The sequence below is a fragment of the Anguilla anguilla genome, chromosome 7 (genome assembly GCF_013347855.1).
Source record: "Anguilla anguilla isolate fAngAng1 chromosome 7, fAngAng1.pri, whole genome shotgun sequence".
NCBI lineage: Eukaryota > Metazoa > Chordata > Actinopteri > Anguilliformes > Anguillidae > Anguilla > Anguilla anguilla.
In genome coordinates, this window is record NC_049207.1 from 55,129,937 (window position 1) to 55,140,645 (window position 10,709).

The following is a 10,709-nucleotide window of genomic DNA, read 5'->3' on the forward strand; positions in this document are numbered from 1 at the left end:
AGCATTAATTGGTTGGAATGAAAACCTGCATACACACGGCCCTCCATGGCACGAGTTTGACACCACTGGCCTAGAAGCTAGCCATATCCCTTGTGCACAGATAGTTTCTGTGGTGCAGGGTATGTTTCCTATATACTCACACACCACATGATTCAATTATTATTACAAACCTGTTACTCATTAAATAGTTCTGTGGAATACTGTGGAATGTAACAAATCAGCAATGGGTTGTAAGATCAATCAGCAATTGATTAACACCAATCAGCAATGGGTTAAGACAAATCAGTAATGGATTAAGACCAATCAGTAATGGATTAAGACCAATCAGCAATGAATTAAGACTAATCAGCAATGGGTTAAGACCAATCAGCAATGAGCTAAGACCAATCAGCAATGAATTAAGACTAATCAGTAATGGATTAGGAGAACTCAGTAACTGATTAAGTTAATCAGTAATGGGTTAAGACCAATCAGCAATGGGTTAAGACCAAACAACAACGGGTTCGCTATAACCCTGTACTAACTCTTTGTCACCCCACTTTAAACATCTTGCAGTTCCCAATTTAGCACAATAACACATCTTTCCAAGAACACACGCTTGTCTTTCCTACTACCTGAACGTCCCCAGGTGTGTTTCCTTCTGGGTTCTGGCTGATTCAGGTTTACATCAGAGCTCTCATGTTTCCAAAGTTTCCCCAGAGCTGTCTCTTGTTCTGAAGATGTAGGTGTCATCGGGAGGGCAGAGGTCACCTGCTGAAGGTGTCCCCCAGGTCCTAGTTATCACTGCATGCGCAAGACAAGCATTTATAACCCGGAGAAAAATTTAAATGAATATTTAGTGGCTATTTTCATTAACAAGCTTTTGGAAAATACCCACAAAAAACAATGACTTAGTGCTAGTGGCAGATTTCCTAAAAACACTCAGGATAATTTGCACCAGTACAAGTAAATCTGCCTCAAAGTGCTTGAAGCTCTTTAGTCCTGTTGCTTAGTCCAAGAGATAAAGGTATTGTGTTATGACAACACTAAACCTTTAGCCCAGTGATAGCATGCAGCCGGGTGAGCGAATCCATGCAGGGATACATATAAACACAGGATAACATAAACACAGTGTTCCCCAGGAGCACCACATCTGCATTATGTATTGGCGGGACCAATCAGCACGCAGGGAGGTGAACCACAAAGATGGACGTGATATAAAGATCTTTGTGCGGTAAAGCAGAGCCGGTTGACTGAGGTGTCAGGGTAACTTAGTTGAGGAATTCAGCGTGCACTGGGAGAGCAGCCAGCCCCGTCACTTGCTAAAAACCTGGATAATTACCTCCCTCAGGTATAAATAAACAAACATCCTCAGTTAGCGCTCCAGCAGGGGAATTTCTGCCGGGGAGAGCAGAAGGCAATCATTTAGGAAGCGGCGCTGTGCGGGGAGGAAGACAACCTGAGAGGCAGGTGCTGCGGTGGAGGTTTTGGCTTGCTTTCACACAGACTCCCTGGCAGCGTGTGTGTGTGTGTGTGTGTGTACGTGTGTGTGTGCATGTGTATGTGTGTTTGCGTGTGTGTATGCGTGTGTGAGTGTGTGTGTGTGTGTATGTGTGTTTGGGTGTGCATGTGTGTGTGTGCGTATGCATGTGTCCATGTGTGTGTGCATGTGTGTGTGTGTGTGTGTTCGTGTATGTGTGTGTGTGTGTGTGCATGTGTGTACTCAGAGATATTAAGAATTACAAAAACTGCACACATGAAATAAATACTCATTGACTTCATTACTTCATTAGTTCCCTTTTTGTTGGGGGGGGGGGGCAGGGTGTTGGACTACACGTGTTGTTTAGGTACATATGAAACATTAATATTCAATTCCATTATAAAATCGCTGTAATTAAAGGATAAAGAAACCACAGTCGTCTATTTTTATTTTCACCAAAGGACTTAACGTGACCTCCTTTTCCCCCTCTTCAGCAATGATTGCACCCTGCGTGCCTGTGACATTTCAGTGGATCTTTTTTTTACCGGTAAATCATGGTCCACTTAGCTGCATAGTCCTCAGCAGCTCTACAGCTCCTGGCCATGTGGGCTTGGGATGTTCATGCTGACCCAAAGCATCCCAGTGCTGCTCTGTTTGGGTGTTTGGGAGGTGAATAGGTTGGTCAGTCCATCGCTTGTGTTGCATATATAGCTCTGTGTCGAATGCATTTGACACGGCCTGACACATGCATTAGACATGGACCGTGCATTATCATGCTTGCATGTGAGGGCATTATGTTGCAGGAGGGGTGCATTATATATGCATAAAATTTTCCACTGAAAGTGTCTGCTACATGGTTTGTATATGTGTGCTTGCAGGTAGCAGCTCACATGCCATGTTACTTTTAGCACAAATTCTAACGGCACAATTTAAAAATGAATGCTAGTGGTAGTTCTGCTAATGAATGCTAGTGGTAGCTCTGCTAAAGAATGCTATTGATAGCTCTGCTAATGAATGCTAGTGGTAGCTCTGCTAATGAATGCTAGTGGTAGCTCAGGTAGCATTAGCCAGGTAGTGCAGGCTAGGCTAGGGTTAGCCAAGGCTACGCATCGCGCACTTTAGCCCAGGCAGCGCAGGCAGCATTAGCCCAGGCAGCACAGGCTAGGCTAGGGTTAGCCAAGGCTACGCATTTCACACTTTAGCCCAGGCAGCGCAGGCTAGGCTAGGGTTAGCCAAAGCTACACATCACATGCAGTAGCCCAGGCTACAGTGGCTGTGCTGTTTGGTGCCCAGAACCTGTTCAGCTGAGCCAGGGGGAAATTCAACTGCAGTACAGTACAGTACATGCTTACAGGGATGGACATCTGCACAGCTGCACCTGTTCACAACAGCTGCACTGGGCTACATGCGCGGCATGTGATGAAGAGAGAGAGAGAGGGGGAGAGAGGGGGGAGAGTGAGAGAGAGTGAGAGAGAGAGGGGAGAGCGAGAGCAAGAGAGAGAGAGTGTGAGAGTGAGAGAGAGCAAAAGAGAGAGGGAGAGAGAGAGGAGGAGGAGGAGAGAGATAGAGATAGAGACAGAGAGAGAGAAGGAGAGAGCGAGAGAGAAAGAAGGAAAGAGAGAGAGAGAGCTCTGTCGGGGCTAATGGCTTGATGGTAATAGTGGTCTCAGATGAATGTTCTTACGGTAAGTCGCTGTGGGAAGGAGCGTCCGCTAAACGACGGGATTGCTTTAAATAGGAAAGCAATTAGATTCCACGGTGTTAAATGCGCGCTTAGCGTGCCGGATGCTGAAACAGCTCCCCCCATCCCCCACCCCCCGGCCCCCACTCTGCAAGCGTTTGGATGACGTTTGCTGTCTGCAGAACCGCTAGCTGGTTCCTGACCGCACGCAAGATGATGATTCTTTTTTTTTTTTTGGGGGGGGGGGGGGGGGGGGGGGTTGGTGGTGTCATAATTACCCCGTAAGAAAAACGCAGACAGGCAGACGGAAAAAAAGCCAGCTGAGAACATGCTAGTGATGGATGCTGAGGTCAGGAAGGCTTCAGGGACTGTGTTTACATGCACACTAGTAATCTTACCCCGATTATGGCGATACTCTGATTATCAAAATGATCCTGTATCTGATTATCGTCATCGGCGTGAGGTCGTAATCAGTGTTTTCAAAACCCGATTGAGACACTCGGATTTTTGCCAAATCCTTGGATTTTTTTTTTTTTTTGGTGCATGTAGACGTCTTACATCCGATTTATTTGGGCTTTTTGAAACCGCGCACGTCAGGCGGAAGTCGGAGATCTCGGATGGAAACAAGCATGGCTGCTGTTTCTGCCGAGCATGCGTGGACTGAAGAAAGAGTAAAGGAAACGTGGCTATTAGAGCAATCTGATTTTTAATGACAACGGGACGAGATCCACACTTTTTATTCCGTGTTGTTGACGTGCTCCGTAAATTGGTGAAGGAAGTATAATATCTTGCAAGCATTAACTGCAGAAGAGCAATCAATTTTTTTCCGGCTTTTCGTAGGAAATGTTTACATTCTTCACCGAGCTCTGTCCACAGGGAGGGGAAAATTTTTCGCATTGGCCCTGTCAAAAACATTTAACCTCCACTGTTGCAGCCATAAGTAAGGTCAGGACCACGAGGCGGAGGGATTGATCTGTCGGTCTTAACCCACAGTGGGCTAAGTCCAGGACACATGGCACCTCTCTCTTTTTCCTCTCTTTTCTTCATACTATTTTTTTTTACCATTTCTTTTCCTCCTACATTTTCCAAATGTGAAAAAGGGCATCGCAGAACAATTCTGGAAAAGAGAAGAAAATCGACAGTCCTGTGCCTTGGCCCTGGCTGCGTGTGAAGGGAGCATATGGGCATTTTAATTAAGCTGCATCTACTGTACAGCCCATAATAATGCTGGTGGTGTCGGACAATTTGGAAGACTAAATACTTTAATACTGCGTCAGTGAAACAGCGTTGTGGCACGGAATGCTAGGTGGTGCTGAACTCGCCTTATTCTAATTTAATGTGTAAGGTAATAACGGGGGAAAAAAAATATAATGATACTTCAGTCAATATCATGCAGGTGTCATTTCACTGCTAATTGTATTTCCAGAAAGAATAAAAAGGGAGACTCATCTGAAGTAAAGCGTTCATACAGCAGCTGAGGTCAAAGTCCTGCTCGCAGTCACGCTGTACGGCATCACTGCTGGGTTCCATGCCGTACTGCAGTTTTGACAAACAGATTTATTGGCTACGTCATATGTCTTCTCTTTTAATCAAACTGTGGCCTGGTGGGACTGACTTTTGCTTAGATTAATATTGCGGTTGATGAAATTGGATGGATCCCTCACGATCTTTTCTTTTTCTAAAAGATATGAGGGTTGCGTTTCTCTGAGAAATCTGTGTGTGTGCATGTGTGTGTATGTGTGCATGTGTGTATCTGTGTGTGTGTGCGTGTGTGTGTGTATGTGTGTATCTGTGTGTGTGTGTATGTGTGTGTGCGTGTATCTGTGCGTGCGTGTGTATCTGTGTGTGTGTGTGTGCGCGTGTGTGTATGTGTGCATGTGTGTATCTGTGTGAGTGTGTGTGTGTGCGTGTGTGTATCTGTGTGTGTGTGTGTGCGTGTGTATGTGTGTATCTGTGTGTGTGTGTATGTGTGTGTGCGTGTATCTGTGCGTGCGTGTGTATCTGTGTGTGTGTGTGTGTGTGCGCGCGCGTGCGTGTGTATGTGTGCATGTGTGTATCTGTGTGTGTGTGTGTGTGTGTGTGCGCAGAGAGCAGGCGGGTGAACAGGTGCAGCAGGAAGTCATTTTCCCAGACATGGCGGTGAGTGTGGGGTTAGTGGTGGCCTTCAGCACCTCAGCGCACCGCCGCCGCCCCCACCCCCATCACCCCCTCGCCCCCCCCGCCCCCGCCCCCATCACCCCCGCTTCCCCCCCCCCCCGCCCCCCCGCCCCCGTCCCGCCACTCACAGCGAGGCTCGCCGCGCCTCGCTGCGCTTCCATCATGCGTGACACGCGGGGTCAGTCTCCACGGCGACGAGGTGAGAGCGCAGCCCGGGAGGGAGTGGGGGGGGGGGGGGGAGTGTGGGGGGGGTGGCGGACGGGGGGAAATTACGGCGCATCCTTTGTCGCTAAGTGCGCCGCTGGCTGATGAACAGAAGTGGCCTGAGGCAGAGGCTGGCTGCGGGGGGCTGCGGGGGGCTGCTCTGGGAGATCTGCAGCTCTGAGCGAGCGGGACGCCGGCGGGGGCTGGAAACTGCAGCCTCCAGATTGAAGCGGAAGACTGACGGGGAGGGGGGAGGGGGAGGGAGAGAGAGAGAGGAGGAGGAGGAGGAGGGGGAGAGGGAGGAGGAGGGGGAGAGCGAGAGAAGATTTCACAAAGACGCAGCTTCTCAGGCGTCTCAGCCGTTAAGCAGCCGCAGCGAGGAGATTTCAGCCGTGCTGTTTAACCCTTTGAAGTACAGGGGATTTTCTTCTGAATGTTTTTTCAAAATTCCAAGTCAGTGTTCTAAAGCTCCACCGCTTTCAATCACCAGTAGTGATTGTTACATCATCAGCATTAGAATGTTCAGTCACAAACATTCTAATCACATATTTGTGATCGCTCACCTTAAAAGGGTTAACTGCGCTGCTGCATATACCCTTGAATTTTACACTCTCCACTATTCGTGTTTAATTTCTGCTTGATGATTAAAATCAGCAAAGAGTGATCTCAAAGGTACAAGAAATAGGATAAAATGTGGTTTTGGTTTTATGTATTTATGCACACAGTAAACACACATAGTCTGTTCCGTTAAACTCTAAAGGCATTGATATTGTGTTGTGTTCTGGGCAATTTTGTCAGTTTATCACACAGTGGCTGTGGTGCTGTTTAATCTGGATATTTTCTGGAAAGATTTCCACCCACGCCATAAATCATTGTGCATTGTGAAAAGGTGACGTCAAAGTAAACACAATCAAAGATAAGATTTAACTCTAAAGTTGGACTGAAATTGCAGTCATTTAACTGAAAGAAATAAACACGTTGTGCACGCATGCACACACACACACACACACACACACACACGCACACACCAGCACCACCTCCACCACAGTCGCCACCACATATAAAAACGTGAGCATCTGTGTCATTGTTATGCCTGTTGCCTGGTAACCGCAACCTTCATAGATACACACTCATATAGACAGTGAGTAAAAGCCAGCCGTTAAAGGGTAACCGCCAGAAATCTACGGTTAAGCATCATTTCCATACGTCAGTCTCATTTTCCTGAGACTGCAGACTCCAAGGAAGGTGAGATTTGGTCTGTTGATACACCGAACGAATGACTCATTTTACATTGATTCCAAACAACGTGTCACAGTAGTGACTGGATCCATATTCAAAAATGTTGTTTCAGTGGTGGGTGTTCAAAATGATTCATTGAAATATTTTGCAAATATTTTGTATCGCATGTTTATTGATGCAGATCTTCTGCTGTTTCAAGCCTGGAGGCAATCTTTGCGCCCCATACGACAGGTACAAGGTTGATAAGGTTGCTTTGCTGGTTTTGGTCCAAACATATTCAACTGCAATATCGTATTTTGAACTTTAATAGGCAAGCGATAGTAGGAATGGCGATCAGTCATTGTGAACAGTTATCCTGGCAACAGTTCTTACCAAGACTTCCATCGGTTCACTATTAGCTCTAGTTCTGTCACCGTGGCGGAGGGATCCCGCAGAATTAGCCACGATAGGTGCAGAAACCCTCAGACAACGTGCAGACGTGCTGTTCCTACTCCGCTGTCTTCACCAAGGCAGGCAGGCGCTCAGCACATGTCAATTTGCCTTCAGCAGATATCGAAGGCGGCTGATTTTTTACCCCGCCGTCTATCGAACGCTCGGTCCGGCTCTCGTACGGTGCATTCTGGTGGGGGTCCTGATTGTGTCCTTGGTCCATGGCCATGGCCCTGTGCAATCGCTTTATCAGTGCCCTCTCGAAAGAAAAAGGCACAGACCTCATTTGTGGACACAGACGACGGAGCGCGTTTTTATCGTCTCCAGTCTCTCTCTCTCTCTCTCCTGGCTGGTAACTGAATGAGGAGCGCGGACATATTTAGTGAAAAACATTCAGATGAATTTAATCGCAGAGCGGGTCCCCTGGTTTGTTGGGTTGTTAACTAAGGTTAGCGGTCAGCAAGGCATGTTCCAGTGGCCATGCACGTACTGTAGCATCAATCAAAAGGACTAAAGCGTGCATAGGTCTACTGAGAACTGTGAGAAGAAGCTCCGTTTTCCCTTGACTTATAAAACTAAAATAACTGTTTTCCAATCCCCTTGTTGCTTGTTATACGGAGAGATATCTAGGAAATGTTGATACACAGCTGGAAAAAAAAAAAAATCAAAAATGAAAATAGAAGTCACCCTGAAAAATAATGTTAGCGAGGGGGGGGGGGGCAATTCAATTCCATCAACGTAAGGCAGGCTAACCACACTGATGTGAAAGCAAGTGTTTACTAGCTGCCGAAGAAAGACACGCCCCACTCTGATGAATTATTGTCCGTTTGTCACATGGACGCACATTGTTTTTTTAAACTCCAGCCTGGATTCACAAGGCAGCCGTGGATTAGCGACTCAACGGAGAGAGACGAGCCAGTAGCTGAGAAATTGATTTTAAATGCTCTCAGTAAAAGCGCTGTTTACCCCCCCTCTCTCCGGCTGCTCTCCGACAGCATCAACATCAAAACAAAATTTGTTTTTCCTTTCAAGACAAGTCCCGTTGCATCTTGTGAGGGGGGGGGAATAAACAACCCTCCCCATTTTATCTAGGGAATTCAAAAGTGACCCCACTGTTGACCTTCTGATAAAATATAGGGCGATTCGTTTTAGTAGCATTGGCTAAGCCTCGAACATTCAGTCACTCATTCATTCATTTACTCACTCGCTCATGCAAGCAATGAGAACAACTTCGTTTTACAAGCACAACAGCAAAAGAGAAAAGAGAGTTATAATGGCATGCTCACAGTCTCTGGACAATTCAGTGTCATTTCAGAGTTAATGAGTCCCTTAACATCCTCCTGTAGCCAGTAATATATCCCCAAACACTAAGTTTTTATAGCCACACATGGTCCTAACAATGTCCTTACCTGTACAGGTACATAACATGCTGACCACTAGAGACTCTGTGTACCTGAAAAGCTGTAAGAAAACATAGGCGTTGGTTAGTTTCTGTGAAGCATACTGATGATAGTTCAGTTGACATCATTTCGATCAATAATTCGGCCTGCAAAGGGATATTTCTTGGAAGTGTGTTGAGATAGCATTTGGTTTAGCACTGTAACATTAGCACTGCCAGGAGAAACAGAAGCACATGGTGATACCTGCCTCCAGAGAGGAGCCTTCTGTGGAAACCAAGATAACCTCCATGGGTAAGGAGAGATAGCAGCTATTATTATTATTATTATTATTATTATGTATTGGGTAATGTGTTTAGAGGTGTGTAGAAGGGGAATGCATGGGATTTGGAATTATGCAGAACCTAATCATAAGCTAATACATTCTGCAGGATACGCATCAGCAAGCCCGTTAACACTCAATCGTTCTGAAATCTACTTGGATATCACGGATTGGGAAAAAAAAAAAAAAAAAAAAAACGGCGGAAGAGGACAGCAGTCCAAAATGCTAACAAAATCGATGTACAACCACTAATTTAAAAATCAATTAGGAGAACAACCCGAGGGTTCTTCTGGATACGCACGGATGAGAAAAGCCACTGAAAGTGTTTAAGCCTGGTGAGAGCCGCACTTCGTCTGCTAAAGTCTCCTGTCAATGAGCCGCTTGTACCGGAAATCTAGCCTCCCCGAGCCTCCGAGCCGAACATTAATAATTAACCGCGCGGCTCCCACCTCTCGTTCGGCGCCTTTCTGAGAACTCGCTTCAGAGAGCGTCTGCGAAGGGGCCGTTTTCCCAGAACGCGAAGACACGCGGTCGTAGTCGTTTGAATGTTTTTGAGTGGAATATCTCAGGTTAGCTCAGATACACAGTAGGCCTATGCGCAATCTGAGCAACTGGCTGTGATATTAAGTAATTACTATAATATACATGGTTTTATTGTGTAATTACCATTAATATTAAATAATTAGTGTCAATGGGAGTATTTTATTCATACACAGGGAATTGATTGGGTGTGGGGGGTAATATTTAGAATATTACATTAAAGAAATTACTGAGTGCTTTTTAGTTCTTTGACTGAGTCATTTTAATTATTTTGTAAAGATTTTTAAAAAAATGCTAGATATTTCATATACTATGAAAGCGATCAAAAGTTCTGATGATGACATGCCATGCGGCTATTGGTCAGGTGCTTTGTAAACTGTGTGCTGGTGTAGATTGATTTACTGTGAGAGCTGATTCAATTATTCTATTCAACATCTATCTGATAAGCTAACTAAAATTATTTTGCAGTCTGTGTTTCAATTATTTAAAACGTTGATTATTTAAAGTTCTCTGTTGATCAGTCTAAACTGTTTTGATAATTAATGTCTCTATTTACCAAAGTCATCGTATCTTAACTGTGTTGTGCTTATAAAGGCAACATTTAATTTCACCGTTTGACTCTTCAGCTAAACATTTATTTAGCAGCAGGCTAACAAATTTTTAAATTTATTTTTTGTGTGCAAGACATTAAAACTACCTTGTTCCATAACTACAATGTATTGCAGAATATTCCCATTTCCATAAGGGAAGCCAAACAGCCAGAGAACCCAAATGCTTGACATTCTGTATGCATTTTAATGGGATTCCAGTTCATTCCAGAAAGCTGATCTAGGTCACATCGAGAGTTTGTGAGCTAAGTGAACAGACATCATTCAAAGTTGGCTAGGCAGTTGTACAATATACATAGATGATGGAGTGATTACATAGCTTTGGTTCGTTAATCAGAATAGTATACAGTATTATCTTTCAGGGTGTGCCTCTATTTCAAGTTTTACAGTTTGATGTTAGCCTCAGATTGGCTTGTTTGTACTTTACACCTGTCAAGAAGGATGATGAAGGACACGGTGTGACAATTCACAGTTAATTCTGTTCTGCTGACATCAGTGATGAAGAGTGAGTTATTTTTATATATGTATAAATATATTTCTGAAGACTCTGTTTTATATATTCAATCCAAATGATTTTCTCCCATTTTAACGGACGTTGAATAGCTTTTGCCTGACTGCACCTCTGGCATGCTGGGGCTGTTTTTTTTCATGCACCACAGTGATGACTTGTGCT

At 45.0% G+C, this 10,709-nt stretch overlaps 1 long non-coding RNA gene across 1 annotated transcript in view; it reads right to left on the reverse strand.

Moving 5' to 3' along the window:
* The window catches only part of LOC118231261, a 15,858-nt gene extending 15,105 nt beyond the window's left edge, over window positions 1–753 (reverse strand). The window contains exon 1 of the long non-coding RNA XR_004766030.1: window positions 615–753. This is a non-coding gene — a long non-coding RNA (uncharacterized LOC118231261). The remainder of the gene's footprint in view (window positions 1–614) is intronic.
* Window positions 754–10,709: the final 9,956 nt, after the last annotated feature.